The following is a 27,286-nucleotide window of genomic DNA, read 5'->3' as shown; positions in this document are numbered from 1 at the left end:
ACCAAGAAATTTGTACCTTGATAAAATAATCGACTGCCCCTGGTGAAGGCAATGGGCTTGACACCCACTGGGGTGTCCCTACACAGGTACAAGTACTAACAACAGTGGCTGCCTTTTAGCCATAGATTTTAATCAGGGCAATAAATTGAAACAACCCCCTGTTAAATAATTTCTCAGCCCGAGTCCTTCACCCACATTCCCTAGAGCATTGGGCCACCATGTGGACGTTTCATTTCTGACCTCAGTTTCACACAGAGACAAAATTTCCTTTGCACAGATCCATAAATAGCAAAACCTCCCTGTGTCTCTGGTCTGAGCCAGGGCATTCGATTCCAGTGAACCCTTCTCTCCTGCAATGGCGATGGTCAGACAGAGGGGACGTGGCACCTGCATCCCTGCCAGGGAGATATTGGCTCAGCTCTTTCTTTCTGCTGCTGTTGTTAGTCCATGAAACATCAAGGGTGGAATGCAAGGCTGAGTTCACGCACCAGCCCTCAGTGCCCCAGAGAAATCCTGCCCCCTGCTACTGGAACAATGTGCTGGAGATTTGAATGGGAAAGGGACTGTCTGAATTGTCAGAGTGGGGAATGAACAACAATCTACAGCAATGTCGTTCACACAAACACACTCTCATGCTGCTCCAGCTGGAAGGGAAATGGGCAGGAATTCTCGCTGTTCACCCAAGGACAAACTTACACTGATGCGCAGCCGTGAGTGTGCTGGGGAAGCTGGTCTGAGCAAACAATTTGAAGTGACAATTCAGTGAGAACAAAATCATCATGCAGTGAAATGGATGCATATCAAGTAGTTGTGGCCGAGTGGTTAAGGCGATGGACTAGAAATCCATTGGGGTCTCCCTGCGCAGGTTCGAATCCTGCCAACTACGCAAGCACTGTGCTGTTGTTATTATTGCAGTCTTAGTGCCTGAGCATCCACAGTGCGAACTGGAGATGAATCTAATTTCACTCTGTCTACACTTAAAATGCTGCTGTGGCACTGCTATAGCACTTTGGAGTAGACAGTGACTGGAGGGATTTTCCCATCCCTCTAATAGCTGCATGGACAGAACAATTCTTCCTTTTCTTTAGCACTAACTAACCTGGGATTAGGTCACCTTAACTCTATGAGTTTGTGTGGGGAGTCACACCCTGGGAGACATCGCTTTGCCAGTTCAGTGCCCAGCGTACATCAGCCCTTAGATCCCTCTGGGTATTTCAATGCAGGCACTGACCTGTGAGAGGAAAACATCAGCTCACAAACACAGAGACTGAATTTCCCACATTTAATCTCGCTGCACTTTCCAGAAAGTCACAAAATTCAATTCATTCTTGCTAGGACAGAGACAAAATAAGTGATACTAAGATTTTGGATTGATTAAATAAAATTAAGTGTTTAATTAATATAGTAAAAATCTGTACTGATTCCTCTAACACCATAGCGTGAAATAGGAACAGAGACAAATCTTGTCAGTGACGACTAATTTCACAAATGATCTTCCCATTATTAATTTCCACATTGCCCCTATTGGAGGTCTGGGCATCTCCAGTGTCATTGCTCTGCGTTCACCTTCCCCTAGAATTGTTCTCGGACATTCGACTTCCTCTGCAGCGTGGGGCACGGGTCACTTGCTGGAGGATTCCCTGCACCTTGAGGTCTTTAAGCCACAATTTGAGGACTTCAATAACTCAGACATAGGTTAGGGGTTTGTTACAGGAGTGGGTGAGTGAGATTCTGTGGCCTGCATTGTGCAGGAGGTCAGACTAGATGATCATAATGGTCCCTTCTGACCTTAAGTCTATGAATCTATGAATCTAGTCCCAAATTTGGAAAACTGTGCAGTTCAGAATGAGAATAGTGACCCCGTCTCCTTCCTGCACCTGCTCTACATTGCTCCACAGCAGCTTCTCCCCCTGCAGAGTCACCCCAGCACTGCAGTGCAGCCGCCCAGGGTTCAGCAGGGGCCCCTGGCAAGGACAGTGGGTGCAGCTAACAGCCCAGTGTGCCTGGCCCTGAGGCAGCTGTAAAAAAGCAACACTCCCCCCAGAAGTACAGAGACTGAATTCCTTAACTTTAACATCATGACCCCCTGTAGAAAGCCACACGTCAGTTATATTTTCACAGGGAGATGCAAAAATCAAATGACCATTTTTAAGTTGAGTAAATAAAGTTGAGGAGATAGTTATTAACCTCACAAAAATATACTAAAGATCCCTCAACATAACACCTGAAGGTGAAATATGAACAGAGACAAACCTTATCAGCAAAGGCTCATTTCCCAAACAATTCTCAAAATGTTACTAATTCCCACCCCTCCTCCACAGGAGCTCTGTGCAGTGTCACTGTTCTGCAGGCAGCTTCCCATTCAATGCTGTTGTGGGACATTCCCAGACCTGGAAATGTACCAATGACAGAATTTGAAGAGCAAACCTGGCTCCCCGCACCAGGCGGGATTTGAGTGTTTTGTCCCTGTCACTTAGTCTTTGTCAATAGTACAGACGCCAGGGGCAGGACTCCAGGCTCTGCTTGAGGGATCCTGGCACAGGGGCTGGTTGGGGAGAAAGGATGTTAGATTCTGACCTGGAGAGGAGGTAATAAGTGAAGGGGGCATTTTTTATTAGCCCCCTCCTGAGGGTCCCCAGGGCTGGAATTCTACATTCCACAGGCCAAATGAGGGGGTGACCCCACTTGGCTAATGAAAACCAGTGCTCTAGGTGAGGTTTGAACTCACAACCTCAGCATAGCTCCTCTCAGCACTGCCCTATAAGTACTGTGCGCTAACCAAGTGCATCACTGGAACACCTGTTAATTATGTTTCTCTGAGACCCCTAGCTTGATACAGGCAAGGAGTGACCCCAAAACATTCTCAGTGGGGCTGAGAGCAGGTAGCGACAAGTGTTGGTACTTGGTGGGGTGGATTCTTCTTAAGGCTTCCAGGCACCATTTGACCCTTTTGTTTTTCCCTGTGTAATAACAGAGCTGGTTAAGACTCAATGGAGAGTCTTGCTGCAGACCAACAGATCTGAAATCACTGATAACCAGCTCTAAGCATTAGTCCTGCTTTGGGACAGGGTCTCTCATGCAAGAAACTGCCCAGTCTGCACTAGCAGTGAGGCTCCCTCACTAACAGCTGAAATCAGGGAGAGCTGTGTGAAGTGCAGGGACCCAGGGGTGTCTGAACAGGGGGGAACAACACCCCAAGTGCCCAGAGGAGGAGAGGTGTGTTGGGCTCCAGCCTGGGACTCTGCCTCCCTCCTGCCTAGCCCTGACTATGAAGCCTGGCCCTGGCACTCCTTCCTTTAAATGCCATATGGGCAAGAGGAAGAATGTGACAGCTGCAGGGACCAAAGTTATGGACATCAGGTGAAGCAGCGAGAAACAACCATATGATCTATCCACAGGAATCTCTAGCCAGACTGTTAAGTTCTAGGACCTCAACCTATAGCCGCCAGCCCATTGAACCAGCCAGACCAAAGACCTATCTCCAGTGGGCATCAGTCACCCAGCAGGAGGGAAAAATGTCACTTTAGTTGACCCTGAGAGAAGGTAACCAAACACATTGAGCTCTAGTGCTTTGTAGCAAAGCAATGTATCACCATGAGGTCCCACTGAGATTTGAACTCAGATTCCAGGATTCAAAGTCCTGAGTGCTGCCCATTACACCATGGGACCTGCCGCTGTTTTGTTTTCTAGACCCCTGTGACTCTTGGCTGGTTTGCACTCTGCACTTATTGCTTCCCACCATCAGCTTCCTCTCGCTGGACTCTCTCTCCTCCTCCAGTGACTGTGGTCCTGCACTACCAGATCCATGGGTCCTGCCCTGAGTCCCTGCATCCCCCTGCTTTGTCTCCATTCCCTGCAGGCTGCAAAAATGTCAGGGGAGGCCACCCCTCCCTTCACTCGGTGCTCCCGCTCATATCAGCCAACTGCAGCCTCATCTCCTGGAACTCAGTCAGCTGTCACTTGATCCGGTCGTACAGTCACAGGCTGACTGGCTCCCCTGCCTGGATGCTCTTGTGGAAATCCCACAGGTGACACTGCAGGACTTTGCACTGTTGGTTTCTTTAATGTTGTGGTGTTTCCCCAGCCGCCGGAACAAAGCCGCCAACTCCTCCCTCACCGACTCCCACCAATCCCCCTGGTAACCACAGAACCCTCTGATTCTTTCCCATTCTGCCAACACCTCCAGACCTCGCCCCCCTGCTCCTTTATCTTGCAAGCTCTGGATGTTCAGCTTCCAATATCCTCTGCCCAGGGAATTGCCCACATTGAGCACACGGTGAGAGCTGCGTGATCCGAACTGTCCATTGGCACCACCCTGCACTGGGCTGTCGACGTGCTCTCCTTCACGGAAATCCGGTCAGTGCGACTCCTGGCCTGTCCCCACAGAAAGGTGTATCCCCTCTGCAGCTGGTGTGAGCTCGGGTCAGAGGAATAGGAGGTTACTGCCCACCCTCCACTGGTTCACTGTGCAGAAACACGTTCTCTAAGCCGACCTCGCTATAGACCTGCACCAGGTAGTGCTCATCTTAGAAGAGTTTCCTCTGACGGTCGGGAAAACAGGACCAGCAGTCCTCAGGCCGGTGCAACAATTGAAATCCCCCCCGACACCAAACACCGTGCGGTCTAGAAGAAGGGAGCCAGTTCCTTCATAGAACTTTCCTTTCATGCCTTAATTGGGGACCATACACACTAATATAGCAGTAACCAGTGCCATGGAGCACAAAGCCACCAATAATGCCCTCCCTGGTCGGAGCTCCACCACCTTCTGTACTCGCACCATGAATGTGAAGAACAAGACTCCAACCCCATCATTCTTCCCTGGCCTGGAGGACCAGAGAGATGGGCCCTTCCCCCAATCACCCTCTGCCCATCAAGCTACCCTAGAGTCGTTAATGTGCATTTCCTGAACACCCACCATGGCCAAGCCCAGCTGCTCCAAGACACTGAACATCAAGTGCCTCCTCCTGGGCCCCCAACTCCCTTCCACATGGTCACTTTCACACATGCCCCTTCCCTGGTACTGCCCTCCCTCAGCTGCACAGAAGAGTTTCCATCCTCTATACCTGCCTGTCACTGCCCAGCACCCCCTCTAGCACTCTCTTCCTGCCATATTGTGTCCACCAATAACTCACTTAGGAGAGACAGCTCCTGTCCCTCATTGTTAAATGTCAGGCCAGCCAATTAGGGGTGGAAGCCCACAGTATCTTTTCCTACTGCAGAGCCCAAGCTCAGGGACTCACCTTGGGTGCAGGGACCACTGTGCTCCCAGAAAACAAGCCACCCCTGGTCCGACATGAGCATCGCCTTAAGCTGGGTAAAGGCTTTCTGACACTCATCAGTCCACTTAACTGCATTCGGCTGGGTTTTCCTGGTCAGATCAATTAGTGGGGCAGCGATTTGCCTGTAGTGTGGTACAAATCGCCTGTAATATCCGGCCAAACCTAAGAAGGATTGGACCTGTTTCTTTGACCGTGGGACAGGCCACTGTTGGATAGCTTCCACCTTGGCCTGTAGGGGGTTGATGGTTCCTTGACCCACCTGGTGTCCTAGGTAAGTCACTCTGTTTTGGCCTATTTGACACTTTTTGGCATTAACAGTTAGTCCTGCCCGCCTGATGCGCTCAAAAACCATTTTCAAATGTTCTAGGTGTTGGGGCCATGAATCAGAAAAAATGGCCACATCATCGAGGTATACAACTGCACAGTCTCCCAATCCCGCTAGTAGACCATCCACCAGCCTTTGGAAGGTGGCAGGTGCATTCCGCAGTCCGAACAGAAGCACATTAAATTCATATACCCCTGCATGGGTGATGAAGGCAGTTTTTTCCCTGGCGGGTTCATCTAGTGGTACCTGCCAGTATCCCTTGGTTAAATCAATGGTAGAGATGAACTGGGCACGTCCCAACTTTTCCAATAGCTCATCAGTGCGATAGTTGTCTGGACGAGTTACAGCATTTAGCTTACGGTAGTCCACGCAAAAGCGTACTTCCCCATCTGGTTTGGGAACTAGAACCACTGGAGATGCCCATGCACTGGTAGAAGGGCGGATGATACCCATCTCCAACATGTTGTCAATCTCCTGTTTAATAGCAACTTTGGCATGAGGTGACACCCGGTAGGGTGGGGTTCTAATCGGGTGAGCATTACCTGTGTCAATGGAGTGGCAGGTTTGCTCAGTCCGTCCTGGGTTGGCTGAGAACAAGGTGTCGAAGTGAGTGCACAGCTCCTTGATCTGTTGCCGCTGTATACATTGCAGGGTTGTGGAGAGGGTCACCTCCTCCACACCACCATTTCTTTTACCTTCGTAGTAGACACCTTCAGGCCACTCGGTGTCATCTCCTTCCTGGACTGTAAACTGACAGACCTGTAATTCTCTGGGATAAAAGGGTTTTAGAGAGTTAACATGAAACACTTTAGGCTTTAAAGAGGAATTTGGGAATGCTATGAGGTAGTTAACAGCTCCCAGGCGCTCCTGGACCACGTATGGTCCTTCCCAGGACGCTTCCATCTTATGGGCCTGTTGCGCCTTCAAGACCATGACCTGGTCTCCAACCTTGAAGGAACGCTCTCTGGTGTGTCTATCATACCAGACCTTTTGCTCCGCTTGAGCATCCTTTAAGCTCTCTCGAGCAAGGGCCCAAGAGTCTCGGAGGGTGTTTTGAAGGTTGCTTACAAAGTCCAGAATGTTAGTTCCTGGAGGGGGCGTAAACCCCTCCCATTGCTGCTTCACCAGCTGTAATGGCCCCTTAACCTCATGGCCATACACCAGCTCGAATGGTGAGAAACCTAAACTGGGATGTGGAACAGCCCTGTAGGCAAACAGCAACTGCTGTAACACTAGATCCCAATTATTGGAATGTTCATGTACGAATTTACGGATCATGGCCCCCAAAGTTCCATTAAACCTTTCCACTAGGCCATTAGTTTGGTGATGGTACGGGGTGGCCACCAAGTGATGCACCCCATGAGTTTCCCACAGGTCTTTCATGGTCCCTGATAGGAAATTTGTTCCCGAATCCGTAAGAATTTCAGAGGGCCAACCCACCCTGGTAAAAATGTCAGTTAAGGCCTGGCACACAGTGTTAGCCCTGGTGTTGCCTAGAGCTACTGCTTCCGGCCATCTGGTAGCAAAGTCCACAAAAGTCAGTATGTACTGCTTTCCTCTGGGGGTCTTCTTTGGGAAAGGACCCATAATATCCACAGCTACTCACTGAAATGGGACCTCCATTATGGGAAGTGGTTGGAGAGGGGCCTTGACCTGGTCTTGGGGTTTTCCTACCGTTTGGCATACCTTACAAGACCGGACGTAAGTGGCTACCGCCTTGCCCATCCCCTCCCAGTCAAAGGACCTTCCCAACCTGTCTTTGCTTCGCTTCACCCCAGAATGGCCACTAGGGTGATCATGGGCTAAGCTTAAGAGCTTTTCCAGGTACTTGGTCGGAACTAGCAACCGTTTTTGAGGATGCCAGCCCTCCTGGTGTCCACCAGAAAGAAATTCCTTGTATAAAAGTCCTTGGTCCACAACGAACCGGGATCGGTTAGTAGAGCTGAGAGGCGGTGGGTTGCTGCGTGCCGCCGCCCATGCTTTCTTGAGGCTGTCATCAGCTTCCTGTTCCGTCTGGAACTGTTCCCTTGAGGCGGGAGACACCAGTTCCTCTGGGAGCGATGTAGGTGATGAGGTTGTTTCCGTTGACTGTGAACCGCTCTCCGCTGGTGTACAAGGTGTCATTTCAGGCTCTGGCTGAGCCTCTTGGGTAGGGTTGTCTGCTGCTTCTGCCAGTTTTGGCCCGTTGTCGCCCTCCGGCGGTGGAGTTGTAAGCGCTGGCGTCGGTGCTGGCGCTGGTACTGCCGCTGGTTGCTCTTCTAGTTCCGGTTCTGGGACTGGATGTACTATGGCTGCTATAGGTGTTGGTATGGGAGCCAGCTCCACCCTCTCTGGTAACACAGACGGGGTCTCGGTGGATGGCTCAGGAACAGGGATGGGTCTGGCAGCTCATCTGGCTTGGCTGCGTGTAACCACTCCCTCTGTTTTTTGCTGTTCAACGTGTCGGGCCAAGTCGTTCCCCAGTAACATGGGAATCACATGGTTGTCATAGACAGCAAAAGTCCACTTCCCTGACCAGCCCTTGTACTGGACAGGTAAATGCACTGTAGGTAATGTTACAGGTTTTGACATGAAGGGGCGAATTGTCACTTTGGTTTTCTGGTTGATGAATTTGGGGTCCACGAAGGTTCGGTGGATAGCTGACACATGTGCTGCAGTGTCTCTCCATGCGATGATCTCCTTTCCGTCCACTCTCAAAGTTTCCCTATGTTCTAAGGGTATTTGAGATACATCTAGGTCCGGCTGTCCTTGGTGTGAAGGTGCAAGGAGTTGCACTCGGTTTAGGTTCTTTGGGCATTTGGCTTTGATATGCCCCAGTTCATTGCATTGAAAACATCGCCCACTTGATGGGTCACCGGTTTGTGTTGGTCTACTGGAGACTGGTGAGGTAGAAGAAGAGGTAGAGTGTGACTGTTCTTGGGTTGTAGGTGTGGGCTTAATTGGTCCGCGACGGTAGGGTTTAGTGTCGGTGTGTACCCTGTTGGATTCGCTTCCCTTGGCAGTAGCTTTCGTGTTGTCTACCGATGCCATCCATCTGGCTCCAATCTCCCCTGCCTCAGTGAGAGATTTTGGTTTACCATCTTGTATGTAGCGTCTAATGTTCTCCGGAACACCATCTAGGAACTGTTACATCAATATCAGGAGGTGTAAGTTGTCTATGTCCTTAACCTTGGATCCTGTTATCCAGGACAGATAGTGTTTTTCAAGGTAAGCAGCGTGCTGTGGAAATGACATCTCTGGTTTCCATTTCTGGTCTCTGAACCGCTGACGGGCGTGATCAGGGGTGATGCCCATTCTGAGTCTGGCCTTGGTGAGGAATAGTTGAAAGTCGTTCATTTGGCCCCTAGGCATTTCAGCTGCCACCAGGGCTAATTGTCCTCAAAGCTGTGGCCTCAGCTCTACCATGTATTCTGTTTCAGGAAGACGGTATCCCAGACAGGCCCTTTCAAAGTTTTCTAAGAAGGCCTCAACATCCTCACCTGCCCTGTAGGCGGGAAATTTTCTCCGAGAAGGTTGATCAGTAGGTTGAAGAGGGGTTGGATTGGTTGGCTCCTGCTGCTTAGCCTTTGCCAATTCCAGGTCTTTGTCTTTTAACTCCATTTGTCTCTTGTAGTCAGCCTCTCTGGCTTGTAGTATCTCCATCTCCATCTTGTGGTTAGCTTCTCTGGCTTGAAGTATCTCCAGCTCCCTCTGGTGGGTAGCTTCCTCCCTCTCCTTTTGTGCCTCAATTAATTGTATTTGCAATCTAGCAAGGTCCATTTGTTCCTGTGTATCACTCATGTCTGTGCCCTTTGGTGCTGGCCACACCCCTATGCAGGCAGGGTATGTGCTGTTTTGCTTGCTTCAGTTGCTTGGGTTACAGTTTCTAACTCTGCCTCTCACTGACCAAACAAAGAGAATTCAGTCCTTTGTATAGCAAATTGTGGTTTGTGTAATGTTACTGTTTTGTACTGAGAAAGAGGGAAAGATTAAAAAAAAATTTCTCTGTCTCCCTGTCCTTCTGAGCTGTGGCACTAATAAGCCCAGCTGACGGGCTGTTGCTACTAAGTACCTGTGAAAAAAAATCTAGTGAATCCTCTCAGGGATTTGTGTTCTCCTGCCTTTTGAGCATTTCAAAAGACCCAGGAGAAAAAAAAAAACCTGGCTGGAGGGTTTCTCTCTCCCTCCCCCAAACCTGTTTTTCCCGCTGGATGGGAATGTACTTTGTCGAGCACTTCCCCCCACGTTAGGAATCCTGAGTGATACCTGATATCACAAAGGAAGGACACACCTCTAGAGTATAGCTCTTTCCAGCCTAGCTCAGCTGGAAAAAAAAACTGCCTCAGAGTGCCTTTATCAATGGGTTCGAAACACCGCTTGCCACCATGTCAGAGTCTACCCTCACTTGAAACTGGGGGGTTTCAAAGTGAGGACCCGCATGTCTTCCCCCACCCCAAAATCCTAGGGTAGGTCTCCTTCAGGCTGCCACCACTCGGTCAATTACGTGGGCCGAGACACCCCCGTATTCCCCCTCCCACTCCCCTTTCCAGAGACGTTCCCTGGGGAAATACAGATCAACTCACAGGAGGGAAACGTCCCCCCTCCGTCTCTCCTAGCCACTGGAAAGATATACCTGATTCAAACTGCTTGAATCAAACCCAGGAGGAACTATCTCTTCCCCCTCCCTTCTCTGCCCGGAGATAAGCTGTCTCACCACTGAGAGAGAATGTCTTAGCCCCTCCCCCTATATCCACAGTAGAAGGGATTTAATCAAATCTTTATAGAAAGAATTTATTAAAAGAAAAACAAGAAAAGACAGAATCTCTATGAGTCCAAGCTGGACACTCATAGGGTATAACCTTGCTAAGATCTGGAGAGAATCCTCTCTCTTCTCAGTACAACCAGTACAGGCAGAATTAAGAATAATCAATAACAAACACACAGAATTGCAAACATAGGATTATTAGATAATGACACAAAGTATCTTTCTAATACTCACTATCTTGACTAGAAGAAATTAGTTCAGAAAGGTAGAAACTTGTAGACTTGATTAAAACATCTGGACTCTTGTAACTCCAAAGGACTAAGAACAACACACACACAAACAGAGGGAAAAAGTTCCCTCCTAGGAATTTCAAATTCTCTTCCCTGATTGGTCCTCAGGTCAGGTGCCCACCAGGTACTATGTTTTAACCCTTTACTAACTATTCATGACACAGGGCAATAAATTGAAACAAACCCCTGTTAAATCATTTCTCAGCCCGAGTCCTTCACCCACATTCCCTAGAGCATTGGGCCACCATGTGGACGTTTCATTTCTGACCTCAGTTTCACACAGAGACAAAATTTCCTTTGCACAGATCCATGAACAGCAAAACCTCCCTGTGTCTCTGGTCTGAGACAGGGCATTCGATGCCAGTGAACCTTTTTCTCCTGCAATGGCAACGGTCAGACAGAGGGGTCATGGCACCTGCATCCCTGCCAGGGAGATATTGGCTCCGCTCTTTCTTTCTGCTGCTGTTGTTAGTCCATGAAACATCAGGGATAGAATGCAAGGCTGAGTTCACACGCCAGCCCTCTGAAAAATTTCAGTGCCCCAGAGAAATCCTGACCCCTGCTATTGGAACGATGTGCTGGAGATTTGACTAGGAAAGGGACTGTCTGAATTGTCAGAGTGGGGAATGAACAACAATCTACAGCAATGTCGTTCACACAAACACACTCTCATGCTGCTCCAGCCGGAAAGGAAATGGGCAAGAATTCTCGCTGTTCACCCAAGGACACACTTACACTGATGCGCAGCCGTGAGTGTGCTGGGGAAGCTGGTCTGAGCAAACAATTTGAAGTGACAATTCAGTGAGAACAAAATCATCATGCAGTGAAATGGACACATGTCAAGTCGTTGTGGCCGAGTGGTTAAGGCGATGGGCTAGAAATCCATTGGGGTCTCCCTGCGCAGGTTTGAATCCTGCCAACTACGCCTGCGCTGTTGTTGTTACTATTGTAGTCTTAGTGCCTGAGCATCCATAGTGCAAACTGGAGATAAATCTACTTTCACTCTGTCTACACTTAAAACGCTGCTGTGGCACTGCTATAGCACTTTGGAGTAGACAGTGAGTGGAGGGATTTTCCCATCCCTGTAATAGCTGCATAGACAGAACAATTCTTCCTTTTCTTTAGCACTATCTAACCCGGGCTTAGGTCACCTTAACTATATGGGTTTGTGGGGGGGTCACACCCTGGGAGACATCACTTTGCCAGTTCAGTGCCCAGCATACACCAGCCCTTAGATCCCTCTGGGTATTTCAATGCAGGCACTGACCTGTGAGAGGAAAACATCAGCTCACAAACACAGAGACTGAATTTCCCACATTTAATCTCGCTGCACTTTCCAGAAAGTCACAAAATTCAATTCATTCTTGCTAGGACAGAGACAAAATAAGTGATACTAAGTTTTTGGCTTGATTAAATAAAATTAAGTGTTTAATTAATATAGTAAAAATCTGTACTGATTCCTCTAACTTACACCATAGCGTGAAATAGGAACAGAGACAAATCTTGTCAGTGACGACTAATTTCACAAATGATCTTCCCATTATTAATTTCCACATTGCCCCTATTGGAGGTCTGGGCATCTCCAGTGTCATTGCTCTGCGTTCACCTTCCCCTAGAATTGTTCTCGGACATTCGACTTCCTCTGTGGCATGGGGCTCGGGTCACTTGCTGGAGGATTCCCTGCACCTTGAGGTCTTTAAGCCACAATTTGAGGACTTCAATAACTCAGACATAGGTTAGGGGTTTGTTACAGGAGTGGGTGAGTGAGATTCTGTGGCTTGTATTGTGCAGGAGGTCAGACTAGATGATCATAATGTTCCCTTCTGACCTTAAGTCTATGAATCTAGTCCCAAATTTGGAAAACTGTGCAGTTCAGAATGTGAATATTGACCCCATCTCCTTCCTGCACCTGCTCTACATTGCTCCACAGCAGCTTCTCCACCTGCAGTCACCCCAGCACGGCAGTGCAACCCCCAGGGTTCAGCAGGGGCCCCTGGCAAGGACCGTGGGTGCAGCTAACAGCCCAGTGTGCCTGGCCCTGAGGCAGCTGTAAAAAAGCAACACTCCCCCCAGAAGTACAGAGACTGAATTCCTTAACTTTAACATCATGACCCCCTGTAGAAAGCCACACGTGTCAGTTGTATTTTCACAGGGAGATGCAAAGATCAAGTGACTAATTTTTAAGTTGAGTAAATAAAGTTGAGGAGATAGTTATTAACCTCACAAAAATATACTAAAGGTCCCTCAACATAACACCTGAAGGTGAAATATGAACAGAGACAAACCTTGTCAGCAAAGGCTCATTTCCCAAACGATCCTCAAAATGTTACTAATTCCCACCCCTCCGCCACAGGAGCTCTGTGCAGTGTAACTGTTCTGCAGGCAGCTTCCCATTAAATGCTGTTGTGGGACATTCCCAGGCCTGGAAATGTACCAACGACAGAATTTGAAGAGCAAACCTGGCTCCCCGCACCAGGCGGGATTTGAGTGTTTTGTCCCTGTCACTTAGTCTTTGTCAATAGTACAGGGCAGGACTCCAGGCCCTGCTTGAGGGATCCTGGCACAGGGGCTGGGGGGGGGAGAAAGGATGGTAGATTCTGACCTGGAGAGGAGGTAATAAGTGAAGGGGGCATTTTTTATTAGCCCCCTCCTGAGGGTCCCCAGGGCTTGAATTCTACATTCCACAGGCCAAATGAGGGGGTGACACTACTTGGTTAATGAAAACCAGAGCTCCAGATGAGGTTTGAACTCACAACCTCAGCATAGCTTCTCTCAGCATTGCCCTATAAGTACTGTGTGCTAACCAAGTGCACCACTGGAGCACCTGTTAATTAGGATTCTTTGAGACTCCTAGGTTGATACAGACGACGGGTGACCCCAAAACATTCTCAGTGGAGCTGAGAGCAGGTAGTGACAAGTGTTGTACTTGGTGGGGTGGATTCTTCTTAAGGCTTCCAGGCCCCATTTGACCCTTTTGTTTTTCCCTGTGTAATAACAGAGCTGGTTAAGACTCAATGGAGAGTCTTGCTGCAGACCAACAGAGCTGAAATCACTGATAACCAGCTCTAAGCATTAGTCCTGCTTTGGGACAGTGTCTCTCATGCAACAAACTGCCCAGTCTGCGCTAGCAGTGAGGCTCCCTCACTAACAGCTGAAATCAGGGAGAGCTGTGGGACGTGCAGGGCCCCAGGGGTGCCTGAACAGGTGGGAACAGCACCGCAGGTGCCCAGAGGAGGAGAGGTGTGTTGGGCTCCAGCCTGGGACTCTGCCTCCCTCCTGCCTAGCCCTGACTATGAAGCCTGGCCCTGGCCCTCCTTCCTTTAAATACCATGTGGGCAAGAGGAAGAGTGTGGCAGCTGCAGGGACCAAAGTTGTGGACATCAGGTGAAGCAGCGAGAAACAACCATATGATCAATCCACAGGAATCTCTAGCCAGACTGTTAAGTTCTAGGACCCCAACCTATAGCCGCCAGCCCATTGAACCAGCCAGACCAGAGACCTATCTCCAGTGGGCATCGGTCACCCAGCGTGAGGGAAAAAAAGCTCACTCTAGTTGACCCTGAGAGAAGGTAGCCAAACACATTGAGCTTTAGTGCTTTGTAGCAAAGCAACATGTCGCCACGAGGTCCCACTGAGATTTGAACTCAGATTCCAGGATTCAGAGTCCTGAGTGTTGCCCATTACAACACGGGACCTGCTGTTATTTCATTTTCTAGACCCCTGTGACTCTCAGCTGGCTGGTTTGCTTCCCACCAGCAGCTTCCTCTCGCAGGACTCTCTCCCCTCCTCCAGCGACTGTGGTCCTGCACTACCGGATCCGTGGGTCCTGCCCTGAGTCCCCGCATCCCCCTGCTTTGTCTCCATTCCCTGCAGGCTGCAAAAATGTCAGGGGAGGCCGCCCCTCCCTTCACTCGGTGCTCCCGCTCATATCAGCCAACTGCAGCCTCATCTCCTGGAACTCGGGCAGCTGTCGCTGGATCCGGTCGTACAGTCACACGCTGACTGGCTCCCCTGCCTGGATGCTCTTGTAGAAATCCCACAGGTGACACTGCAGGACTTTGCACTGTTGGGTTCTTTAATGTTGTGGTGTTTCCCCAGCCGCTGGAACAAAGCCGCCAACTCCTCCCTCACCGACTCCCACCATTCCCCCTGGTTGCCATAGAACCCTCTGATGCTTTCCCGTTCTGCCAACACCACCAGGCCTCACCCCCTGCTCCTTTATCTTGCAAGCTCTGGATGTTCAGCTTCCAATATCCTCTGCCCTGGGTCAGGGAATTGCCCACTTTGAGCACACGGTGAGAGCTGCGTGATCCTAACAGTCCATTGGCACCACCCTGCACTGGGGTGTCGACGTGCTCTCCTTCACGGAAATCCGGTCAGTGCGACTCCTGGCCTGTCCCTGCAGAAAGGTGTATCCCCTCTGCGGCTGGTGTGAGCTCGGGTCAGAGGAATAGGAGGCTACTGCCCACCCTCCACTGGTTCACTGTGCAGAAACACGTTCTCTAAGCCAACCTCGCTACAGACCTGTGCCAGGTAGTGCTCATCATAGAAGAGTTTCCTCTGACGGTTGGGAAAACAGGACCAGCAGTCCTCAGGCCGGTGCAACAATTGAAATCCCCCCCGACACCAAACACCGTGCGGTCCAGAAGAAGGGAGCCAGTTCCTTCATAGAACTTTCCTTTCATGCCTTAACTGGGGACCATACACACTGATATAGCAGTAACCAGTGCCATGGAGCACATAGACCACCAGTAATGCCCTCCCTGGTTGGAGCCCCAGCCCCTTCTGTACTCGCACCGCGAATGTGAAGAACAAGACACCAACCCAATCATTCTTCCCTGGCCTCGAGGACCAGAGAGATGGGCCCTTCTTCCAATCACCCTCTGCCCATCAAGCTACCCTAGAGTTGTTAATGTGCATTTCCTGAACACCCACCATGGCCAAGCCCAGCTGCTCCAAGACACTGAACATCAAGTGCCTCCTCCTGGGCCCCCAACTCCCTTCCACATGGCCACTTTCACACATGCCCCTTCCCTGGCACTGCCCTCCCTCAGCTGCACAGAGGAGTTTTCATAATCTATTCCTGCCTGTCACTGCCCAGCACCCCCTCTAGCACTCTCTTCCTGTCATATTGGGTCCACCAATAACTCACTTAGGAGAGACAGCTCCTGTCCCTCATTGTTAAATGTCAGGCCAGCCAATTAGGGGTGGAAGCCCACAATATCTTTTCCTACCGTAGAGTCCAAGCTCAGGGATTCATCTTGGGTGCACGGACCACTGTGTTCCCAGAAAACAAGCCACCACTGTGCAAAGAGGGATGAACGGGCCTGCCAAAGCCTGGGATTGAACCAGGGACCTTCAGATCTTCACTCTAACGCTCTCCCAAATGAGCTACTTTGGCAACTGCGTGGTAATGTTTTGGCCTGTTGCTTCTCTGCCCGAGATATTTTTGCAGCAGTTGCACACAAAAAGGACGTCATTGGGAGCAGCCCATGAAGACAAGACTCGCTTTTGCCTGCCTTGCTCAGCTTGACTTGCTGCCTCACCCCGTTCCTGCCCTAGTGCCCGGGTTGACCTGGTGGTGGAAGGGGACTGGGGGCCAGTGGTGTGGGGAGGAAGTTGAGCTGGACCCTGAGCTAGGCTAGACCCTGGCGGTGAGAATCTGGTCACCACTTGCCGCCCCAGCCTGTTGTCCTGGCTTCCCCCACTGGGTGTCATTTCGGGAGGGAAGTGGGGCTTCTGCCTCCCCTCCCCGATTTTCACACTGCAGAGGAGTGCGAACAGGAAAACGAACGGCTGCTCCACACCCCCACCGGAGGAACCCCCTGCTCCCCCCCCCGAGCTGTGCTACTGAGTGGAAGCGTCCTGTGCCCATAACACAGAGGACGATTAATCAAAACCCTCTTCTGCCAGCACCAGGCCTCCTGCTTCTTACACTGGGCCTGCAAGCGAGGGGGCGGCTGGCACAGCGCCAAGAGTCTAACCTGTGTGGCAGGAGGCGGCTGACGCCCGCAGCCTGCTGGGAGCTCCCAGAAGTTATTAAGGGACAGAGACTCCTCAATGCCCTTAGTGACAAGGGTTTGGGGGTCACCGAGGCCAGTAAGGGGGTCACTATGTTGGCCCTATAACCCTGGGTGTCAGGTCACTGTGCAGCTTTGATCTAGAGCTCGGATCCCAACAACCAACCAGCAGCCCACAGCCTCCCCCTGGGTCTGCCCCACCTGGTTACTCCTTACAGGCCGACCTTACCCCCCTTCCAGCCCCGGATTCACCCCCTAATCATCCTACTGCCACTCAGAGCCACAGCCGTGGAGGTGCTGAAGGAGGGAGGGGTGACGCTAGGGTGGGGTTCTTCTCTAAAGATGGCTGGCAGAAAGGTGGTGCTCAGCTCTGTCAGCGACCTGCCCAGTTGCCTCGCTGCCAGGGGATGCAGACGTTTCTGTAAGGCCATTAAATGGGTATTTGGCTTCTGAGTGAATGTGAGGAATGTGCAATCCTGAGAGGGAATTTCCATCCTTCTTTTTACTGTTTTTCAGGGCCCCAGTGGCCTAATGGATAAGGCATTGGCTTCCTAAGCCAGAGATTGTGGGTTCAAGTCCCATCTGGGGTGGAATAACTTCTTCTTTCTTGTATATTGCAACAAAGCCTTGGTGTTATTTTCCCCAAGGAAGCTGGGAGACGTTTGAACCCAAAGTACTGGATCTTGGGAGCAATCCCCCAGAAACAGCATCTTCCACTTGACAAATGCTTTCTAGACCCATCAGTAGCAAACACTTAATACTAGTGTTTGTCTGAGAATAGAAGGAAGGGGAGTGTTTACTCCGACACCTCAGTGAGTGACACAGACAGAAAGAGCAAGGCTGTCCTGAAAGAGAATGGATCTGTCTGGAGACAAAGCAGAACCTGAGAATGAGCAACAGTGTGAAAAGAAGAACTTCAAATGTGTGTTAGGTGTTAGTTAGGTTGGTCTGACAAATTTCAAGAAAATACCAATGCTCGTAGACTGATGCGGACACTGGCTGCTTCTGATCTTTTACTGAGAGTTCATTGAGAAATATTTTCCTTAACTATGTTATGGAATATTGGGTGGGCTATGAAGGCACCATTCCTCCTGCTTTCGCCCTTCGAGACAACACGGCTACATGGCATGCGGCCAATGCTCACCTTCCAGTCAACTGCTAGAGAAGACAACACAGACAGGGATGGCAGCAGGGCAGACTGGAACTCCATGGAGATAGTGGGACCAGGTCTCATCAACGGGGAGGTGGCCACCCCACCGTGCACAAGGCTGAGCCAGCAAGTGTGGTGTGTGCTTCACTGTGCCCCTCCTCACTGCATGTGGTGGTGGAGGGCAGTTACTGAGTTTGGTTCGTCTGGCAAATTTAGGGCTTGGCTACACTTGCAGATGTAGAGCACTGGGAGTGAAACCACAGCAGGGAAACCGCTGCCGTGTGTTCACACTGACAGCTGCAAGCGCACTGGAGTGGCCACATTAGCAGCTCTGGCAATGCCACAGAGAGCAGTGAACTGGGGTAACTATTCCAGTGTGCAAGTGGCTGCAACGTGCTTTTCAAATGGGGGGCCGGGGTGGAATGTGACAGGGAGTGTGTTGTGTGTACATGGGGGGAGCGACAGTGTGTTTGGGGGGCTGAGAGTGTGTCAGCATGCTGTCTTGTGTGTTCGGACAGCAGCAGACCCCCCTCTCTCACACACACTCACAACAGCAGCATTCCACACTAATGGTTGCTTTGTCCCGGAGCAGATAAGCAGCCGGCTGTCAGAAACGGAGCTTTGAAAGGGGATATCCGCATGCCTGCAGCCGATTTCAAAACAATGACCAGAGTGGGCACTTGACTTCAGGGGATTATGGGACATTTCCTGAGGCCAAACACAGTGCAGTGATGCAACACGTCATCCACACTGATGCCAGGGTATTTCAGCAGGGCTCAGCAAGCTTTATGCTTCTCATGGAGGTGGATTACCAGGAGCGCTCCAGCTGCAGAGCCCTCGTGCTCCATGTGCCTTGCCAGTGTGGACACCTCAGGAGTTAGGGCACCCGGGGCTGCTTTAATGCGCTCTAACTTGCAAGTGTAGCCAAGCCCCTAGACTATGTCACTTGTGTGACTTACTTGTGCTATTGTAATAAATACAATAGACGTGCAATGGTCAGAAATTGCACCAGCAGAGAAGTATATTGCAGGGAAACCATAAGGAAATTAAGAGTTTAAATTATCCTCCACATGTCCCGCGTCCCACTAAAATGAATCCAACCCACAGGTCACATGGGCAGAAGTATCGGTGTCAGGATGCTACATTGTTATCATAGTAAATGAAGCTGCAAAATAAATGATGTTTAAATGACCTCACTCTATTTTTTACAATTCAGTATTAAGAGGTAATAGATACATATGGACACCAGGCAGGGTCATTGGAAGGACGAAGCCTTTATGCTTCCATCGCCCACCACTGTCAAGTTTTAGCCAATTAGGACACGTCAGCAAATCAGAACAACCTCAGGTCTCAGTAACTGCTGCAGGTAGCAAAGTCCTACAGGGAGCAGTTTCTGGCACTACACCTGCGCAGCTCTGCTCCCCGGCTCTTCTCGGGCTCCTGCTCTCTCCTTAGCTCTGCCCCACTCTGGCCCAGGCAGTTCCAGCTCCCACGGAGGATGGGACCCCCTGGCCTGGTGACTCCCTCATTACACTGCCTGGCCTGTCAGTGCGGCTAACTTGGAGCTTTGGCCTCTCCCCATTGCCCCTGGGGACTGTCAGTTTCAGGGTCTTGATTTCCCATTAATCCTTCCCCCTTCTATTGGGACTGGGAACTAGCCAACCAACCCCCCCCACACTAAGTTTTAGTAAGGGGCCAAAAGTCCCTTACACAAGCTAGCCCCGTGAGGGTCACGACTGTGCAGAGAAAGCAGCACAAGCTGGTCCCATGGTGTAACGGGCAGTACTCAGGACTCTGAATCCTGCAAGCTGAGTGGAAATCTCAGTGGGACCTTGTGGTAAAGCCCTGGAGCTCCCAGTGCTCAACTTCCCTGTCTCCAGCTGTGCAAGAGCCATTTTTTCCCCCTCCTGCTGGATGGGTCAGGGCTCTAGAACTGACGCCTGAGGGTTGGGATTCTCACGGCTTCACCTGGTGCCCACAAGTCTGGCACTTGCCACTGTGCTTGAAGGAAGTCTTTCCCCTCCTGTTGGGTGACTCAGGCCTCTGGGTGGGACAGCTGCAGTGGGTCAGGGCTCTAGAACTGGCTAATGACACCTGAGGGTTGGGATTCTCACGGGTTCACCTGGTGCTCACAAGTTTGGCACTTGCCTCTGTGCTTTTCCTCTTGCCCACCTGGCGGTTGAAGGAAGGGGTGTCAGGGCCAGGCTTCATAGTCAGGGCTAGGCAGGAGGGAGGCAGAGTCCCAGGCTGGAGCCCAGCACCTCTCCTCCTCTGGGCACCTAGAGCAGAGGTGGCTGGTGCTGACAGCTCCAAGGGAAGGCTTAAAAGCCACAGAGCAATGGAAGGCAGGGCAAGAGGAGGGGAGAACCATGCCTATGCGTGGCCAGCAGACAGCCACAAAGACACCTGGCCAGGCTGCTCCCTGGCATGACAAACCCCCACTGAAGGCCACCCTCAGGCCAGCATGCGGGGCGGCTGCTGATGCTCGGTGGCCAACATCAGAAGAAGGTAGGAAAGCAGGGCCAGGCCCCCTGATGGGGCCTCTGACCGTTCCCACTCAAGGTGCTGACTTTGGAAGTGGAGTCGCCCATTTTTTTGGCAAGTCAGGAAGGGCAAAGGAGAGACTGGAAGCACCTGGGGCTCATGCCCCAGCCTTTGTTACACCCACCCCCCAACTCCTTCCCGGGGCTCTAGCTGCAGCCAGAGGATTGGCCTGAGCAGCGAAGAAGAGGTTCCAGCCCTGCAAGGAGCAGGACTTGCAGCACAAAGTGAGCACAACCACGATGGGACTCAAATCCTGAATCATCTGATCCACATGATGAGGGGGTCTAAGCACTTCTTTGGAAAAGCCAGACACTGTGTTTCTCAGGACATCTACTGAGGGGGCCGAGACTCTCTGGCCACAAGAAGTCGAGTTCCCAGCGACACGTGAGACTTAATTCTATGGAGCCAGGTGCAGGACTTTGGCAGGGAGGCTGAGGCATGGGGGAATTGGGGTGCAGCGGACAGAGCGGCTGTCTAGGTGCGGAGATTTAGTCTCCCTGAGGAGGAGGAGGAGGAATCCTGCTGACAGGCAGTGGCTGTGCAGAAAAAGAGGGACTTTTTTTGCCTCTCTTTTGCCTCCCTGCTCACTCTTGTGGTGAACGGTGAAGGTCTGTCCTAGAGAGAATCATTCCATTGTAAATACAAATGAAATGAGATCTTCAGGTCGAGTCAGCGCCTTTTAAAAATATTTACTGAGAAAAAAGCCATTCTTTGTCTTGTTGATAAGGACAAGAAGCCCTCTTTTCCTTTCCATTTCAAATGCGAAATGAATGGAGATTTTAATTGAAGAACTTCTGGTTTTTAGGAGGAATTGAACCCAGGCCATGGGTGTTTAAAACACAGGAACCTACTGCTTAAAGGACCAGGGAGGACTGTTTTTTTCTGACAGCCAGTGTTGTTTTTTTCAGCCTCCTATGTCACCAATGTCAGACTCTGAGTGTAGTTAAGCTCTGAAATAGGCTCCCAAGGGTGTCTGTGGTGTCTCTGTCCTCGGAGGCTTTTAAGAACAGGTTGAACAAACCTCTGTCGAGGATACTCTGCATATACTTGGTCCCATAGACAACCTGCTCTGGCTCTATCTGCTACCTTCATCGTGTTTGGATGTAAAGGTGGGAAATGATGGGGAAATTGGCCCCTCTTTCAAGTTTAAATGTTGTAACTTCTACATCTAGACCGGGGTGGCCAACCTGAGCCAACGTAACTACCAAACGTGCACCTTTGTATGCAACTGCTGAGTCAGTTGTGAACCTTGCTACCATTATCATTATCCCTTTGAAATAATGATGGTGATGGACACTTGGCTGTATATCCCAGAGTGCCCTGGATGTCTACAGGCTGCATTAGCCAATCCAACCATTTGGCACTTACAGATGGGCACCTCTGTATTGTGCCTGAGTCTTGTATAGCTATCAAAGGCTGGTAGATGCCGATATTTTCCCGTCTTTTTAACCAGCACTAATACCCAGCCAGGCCAGGGCTGGGAAGAGAGACAGAGCAGCAGGTTTCCCCTATTGTGGCTGTCTCGCTTTTTCTTGACTAGCTTCACCTCTGCACCAACTTTCACTTTTCCTATGTGAGCCTGGCTAGCTCAGTTAGCAGCGCATCAGACTCTTAATCTGAGGGTTCAGGGTTCAAGTCCCTGGTCAAGTGAAAAACTTCTCACTGTGATTATAAAAATCTGTCTTTCTGGAGTCTTGTTCAGTGTTACTCTTTCTCTCCAGGATTTTGCCTTTCCTAAGAAGGGCCTTTCTGTGGGGGGGATTGAAGGAGCAACTCCTTAACATCCCCTCTGTCCTTGCAGGCTGGAGGAATAAAGTCCTCTGGGCGTATAGCATGTTCCTCCCCTGCACACACAAACACACAGAATATTCATAAGGAATTAGAATTAGAATCCACCACTTTCCTTGGGAGCTTGTTCCTGTCGTGAATCATCCTCGCTGTTGAATATTTGTGCCTTAGTTGTAATATGAATTTGTCTCTTTTCACCTTCCAGACATTGGGTCTTGTTATGCCTTTCTCTGCTCGATTAAAGAGCCCTTTCATACCCAATCTTTTCTCTCCATTAAGGCCCTTCAACACTTCAGTGAAATCACCTTTCAATCTTCTTTCGATAAGCTAAACAGGTTGAGCTCGTTCAATAGCAAAGAGCCACCAAATGTTCTGAGGGCTGGAGAAAAATGTCTTCTAGGGAAAGTGGTGGATTCTCCATCTCCTGATGTCATTTAATGAAGACTAGATGCCTTTCTGGAATGTGTTTGTCCCAAAAGTAGCTATTGTGGCATACAGGAGGCCTGTGATATGCAGGGGGTCAGATTAGATGCTCTAATGGTCTCTTCTGGCCATAAAGTCAACTAATTTCTGAAAAACTGAGTGTAGCATTGGGGAGCAGCATCTGACGTTTTCATGTCTAGCCGGCTTGCTTCCTAGAACGAACGCTCCTTGAGTGGGGTGATCCACAGGGAGTAGCTCAAACCTCCAAAGTGCCTGGGCAGGGGCAGGACATTAGCACAGCAAGGGAAAGGTGTGGCAGTGACATCACAAAGGCCTTTTACAGGACCTCAGACTATTGGTCAAAGGTGGTGGGGAGGTGGTGACCTCACAGAGAGATGCTGACATCAGCCAGGCAGGACAGGGGCGAGGGGCCAGGGAAACATCAGAGACCCCTGTGGCTTTGCTTCAGCAAGTCTCCTTCTCCAGGTCTCTCTTTGAGGAGTGAGAGAGTATTCGGGTTCAGGCATGTGAGTGCCAGGAGGAACCTCTTTCGAGTTTTCTCCTTTTAGTGATTTTACTAGAAAACAGAAGTCCCTGTTTAGAAGGTAAGAGCCTCCTTGAGGGAAGGGGTGTCATGGGCGTGTCACAGTTCGGATGCCAGTGGCCCCCCTACACTGTCAGGAAGTTCCCACCGCCCTGCTCTGTGTTCGCAGGGCGGGAGAGAGCAGCATCCACGGCCGTGATTTGCTCCTGGCTGCCGGAGCAGAGCAGCAGGCTCAGCTGTCAGAACTTCCCAGAGCTATGAAAGGGTAGGGGCCCATGGCTCAGTAGCAGGAATGCAGAGCAGATGAGTTCATGGCGGGCATTGTGGGATACTGGAGGAGGCCAGTTATGGTGATATAGTGAACAGCAGCATTTACTCTGTTACTTTAAGTTTGCTGCAAAAAGCTCTAGCCCTCTCATTGAAGTCGTTTTATTTTGTCAGCAAAACAGGGCACTTTTGTCGCCAGACATGGCATTGCAGTGTGTACACCAGCCACAAGCTACCGACCAAGAGAGCGTTGTGTGTTTTTCACACACCTGAGCAATATAATTCTGCTGAAACAACTTTGTAGGGCAGACCTGGCCAAAGATTCACTCACACACTGCTTGCAAGGAAAACCTCACCTGCTCCTCTGCTTTGCAGAATCCAAACACAAGCAAAGCTTGTTAGGCCCTGGTGGCGATGGCAGGGAGTCAGGTGTGGGCAGACAGTGTATTATAGCTACCCATAGACACCATGGCTTAGCTGGCTAAAGCTTCTATTTTGTAAACAGGAGATCCTAGGTTCAACTCCCAGTGGTGCCTTGTTGACTGGTTGTTGGGGCACCTGGTATTGGCTACTGTCAGAAGACAAGATTCAGAGCTAGATTGGCCTTTGGTCTAGCCCAGTGTGGTTTTTCTTATGTTTTAAATAACACTCACAGGCACTGATAACAGAGTTACTGAACGTTTGGGAATTAGGAGCGGGTAGGTCAGTGGTCCAGTCCCCACACAGGTGACCCCCTCCCTCTGGGACAGGGGCAGGTCTGATCTCTCCCACAAATGCTCATTGTGGCTGCCAGAATCTGTGAGCAGCTTGTTTAGTTTACAGCAAAGGTTGAGTCCTGCTTTGTGCACCATGTGTGAGAATGAAAATCCTAAACCGCCCTTTGAAATAACGAATGCAGCAGGACGTGTTATTGTCCCTGCCCCAGAGCAGACAGACCAATGGAGAAATGCCGTCGAGTCCAAGGTAATACTCCCCTGCCATTTTACCTTTTTTGCTTGCTAAACTCCTTCTTATCTGCCCGGCCCAGGCTGTCCTCTGCCTCAGCTGCTGCTCCCGGCCTGCTCTAGAGTCAAACACGCAGGGCCCCAGGGGAACAGAGGCTGGGACAGGGCAGCAGCCTGGCTGGGCTGGGAAGATGCTGGGAGTTCTCGTTCCCTGAGAACTGACCTGGCTCCCTTCTCAACAGCAAACAAATCAATTCCACGTCCCCTCCCCAGAAAAACCAGCCTGGAGCCAAGGGCAGCAGGGGACGATTCCCTGCAGTTCCCACCGAGGCAGGAGAGAAGCCAGGGTGTTTCTAGCAGAGCTTATGGAACTGAGGTGGGGAAACCAGCCTTTAACAATAGGCAGTTCCAGTTTAAGCTCAGTGTTTTTAACAATTTCTACAACATTAAATAACCCTTCAGTTGTAGTGTCACCATCCATAACATTGCTTCAGCCTTACAGGTTCCCAAGTGCAAAACTAAACATCTTTTCAAATCCAAGGGAGTGGAGATCAGTCAATGTTCAGAGTCATCCCACATAAAAGAACCATGTTGTGGTACATACTGGCCCCATCATGTGGCCATGGCCTTTCCCTCCTCCTCCAGAGTCAGAATAGGATCAGCTCACACCCAGGGGGTGCAACACCCCTGCCTTGGTCTCTATGCCAGAGCTGCTATCAGCTCAGTGTCCTTCCCACAGGAGTTGGCTGCTGAGAGGGTTGCAATGGGGTAAATGAAGGCAGAGGAGGATTGTTCCTCATGGGTTTTCTTTGTGTGGCTTTGATCCTGCTGGAGGAAGCATCATTTGAGTTTGTTTCAGTGGCTTGGGTTGGGCTCAGGTTGTGACCCTCGGTACAGCGGTTCCTGCACTATCTGCTCTTAGCCCCTCAGGGAATGGACAATGGAGTGGTTTCAGAAAGTGGATAGAAAGTAGCCTAAGAAAGTGTAGCATAAGAGAGAAGAAAAACATCATCACCTTCCTGGTGGGCTAGTGCTTAGGATTTGGCACTTTCACTGCCATGGCCTGGGTTCAATTCCCGATCAGGGAAAAGTGACTTTAAATCATAAACCACTTCAGTTATTCTTCACTTACAAAATAAACAAACCCATGGTATTTTCCTGATTCCCCCATCTTCCCAGTGTCTCCATGGCAGGGCTGGCTTCAGGTACCTGGGGCGGCCCATGGAAAGGGGAGGCTTCAGCAGCAATTCGTCTCTCTCAGAGGGAAGGACTTGAGGCCAAAAGCGGCAGAGGTAGAGCTGCAGTTGATTGCAGATTTCTTATTTTTTTTTCCCACTTGGGGTGGCAAAAATGCTGGATCTGGCCCTGCTCCATGGAAGACAATTTGTTAAATCCCAGATGAGTGCAGTTCTATCAGTTCTCAGCCTGAGTCCTTAGGTCTTAATCCTGAGGATATTGTCCCACCATGGGGCCATTTCCCACCTCTCTTTCATACAGAAACACAATTTTCTTTGCACAGACACAGGAACAGCAAGATCTTTCTCTGTCCCTTGTGCAAAGTAGGGAGCCAAATTCCATGGAAACAATGGAGAAGCAGGGGGCCCTGGGGACATCCAGCCCTGGCCGTGAGATGTTCCCTCCCCTCTTTCTTTATGTCCCTGTTGTTATTTCATGGATTGTCTGGGATGGGGGAAAAGCTGAGTTCACTCCAGGTGGAGGGGAAAAAGGACCCTGAAAATCTCAGGACCTAACCCCCGCTACCAGGATCACCGAGGTGCTGGGGATTTGAGTAGGAAAGGGACTGTGTGAATTGAATTGTCAAGGTGGGGAATGAATAACAATCTACAACTAGATCCACCTCATTAACCACTGACACAGGCTAATCCTGCTGCAGACAGAAGGGAAACTGGGAGTGATTCTTTGCTGTTCAGCCATGGAAACAGTGACCCAATTGCACCACAGTGAATGTGCTGGGGAAAGCTGGACTTCACAGGCAGGTGGCAATAGCAAATCCTAGAAACACCTGGAGCTTCCCACACCACTGCTGCCACCAGGGTCAGGTGTTGAGTGACTCACAGCGCCCCTCTCCTCCCATTACCTTCCAGCAGGAGGTGGCAGCACCCCCCACCCAATGCAGGGGAGAGGGCTGAGTGCATCTCTGCACCCTGAGCCCAGGGCACCCACTCTCTCTGCCCCACACATTGAATCTGGCCCTGCTGCAAAGTGACCTTAAGAACCAGCAGCCTCCAGGACAGCAGGTTTGGCCCTCAGAGCAGGGAATGTGTCCCCCATGCTGCTCTTAGGCCACTGGATGCTCTGGTAATAGGACAGCTCTGAGTATAACCTATATCTCACCTGGGGATGTAGCTCAGTGGTAGAGCATATGCTTTGCATATATGAGGTCCTGGGTTCAATCCCCAGCATTTTCTAGGTTCATTTTTTCACCCTGCTGCTTTTCTCATGCCCAGAGGGGATGTGGCCCAGCAGTCTCCCTGCAGGAGTTTTAATCCTGCTCAGTGAGGGGCAAGTGCCAATTGCATGGAAGGTCTGGAGGAGTTTCTGCTCCTAAGTCATCTTGGTACATGTAAGATTCCCACCCGCTGTGCTGCTTGGGACAAGGGTAGATGAGAAGGGCGAATCCTCCAGCACTGGAGGGAAAGGTCCCATCTGCACAGACTGAAAGGCAAGGAAACAGAGGGGCAGTCAGTGCTCAGAGAGGAGAGAGGTCAGTGATTTACACCCACCAGGGGACACTGTCTTTTTGAGTATCACAGGGGTAGCTGTGTTAGTCTGGATCTGTAAAAAGCGACAGAGTCCTGTGGCACCTTATAGACTAACAGACGTACAGGAGCATAAGCTTTAGTGGGTGAATCCCCACTTCGTCAGATGAATGGAGTGGGAATTCTGTGCCTGGCTAGCCGACTACAAAAGCAGTGTCTCCTCCCTTGGTGTTCACACCTCAGCTGCT

At 50.5% G+C, this 27,286-nt stretch overlaps 6 non-coding genes across 6 annotated transcripts; 4 read left to right on the top strand and 2 right to left on the bottom strand.

The window, feature by feature from the left end:
* Window positions 1-804: 804 nt before the first annotated feature.
* On the top strand, window positions 805-886 carry TRNAS-AGA. Its single transcript has one exon. It is a non-coding gene; the product is annotated as a tRNA-Ser (tRNA).
* A 2,711-nt stretch (window positions 887-3,597) lies between these two features.
* On the bottom strand, window positions 3,598-3,669 carry TRNAQ-UUG. The gene has a single exon. It is a non-coding gene; the product is annotated as a tRNA-Gln (tRNA).
* A 7,812-nt stretch (window positions 3,670-11,481) lies between these two features.
* Window positions 11,482-11,563, top strand: TRNAS-AGA. Its single transcript has one exon. It is a non-coding gene; the product is annotated as a tRNA-Ser (tRNA).
* A 1,803-nt stretch (window positions 11,564-13,366) lies between these two features.
* TRNAI-UAU lies at window positions 13,367-13,460 on the bottom strand. The gene is made up of 2 exons: window positions 13,423-13,460; window positions 13,367-13,402 (listed from the first exon to the last, which is right to left on the bottom strand). It is a non-coding gene; the product is annotated as a tRNA-Ile (tRNA).
* A 3,715-nt stretch (window positions 13,461-17,175) lies between these two features.
* Window positions 17,176-17,248, top strand: TRNAR-CCU. The gene has a single exon. It is a non-coding gene; the product is annotated as a tRNA-Arg (tRNA).
* Window positions 17,249-26,675: 9,427 nt separating this feature from the next.
* Window positions 26,676-26,747, top strand: TRNAA-UGC. Its single transcript has one exon. It is a non-coding gene; the product is annotated as a tRNA-Ala (tRNA).
* The last annotated feature ends 539 nt before the right edge of the window (window positions 26,748-27,286 follow it).

This window comes from Mauremys mutica, unplaced genomic scaffold, assembly GCF_020497125.1.
Source record: "Mauremys mutica isolate MM-2020 ecotype Southern unplaced genomic scaffold, ASM2049712v1 001187F_np12_obj, whole genome shotgun sequence".
NCBI lineage: Eukaryota > Metazoa > Chordata > Testudines > Geoemydidae > Mauremys > Mauremys mutica.
This window is presented reverse-complemented; position numbering and strand designations above follow the sequence as displayed.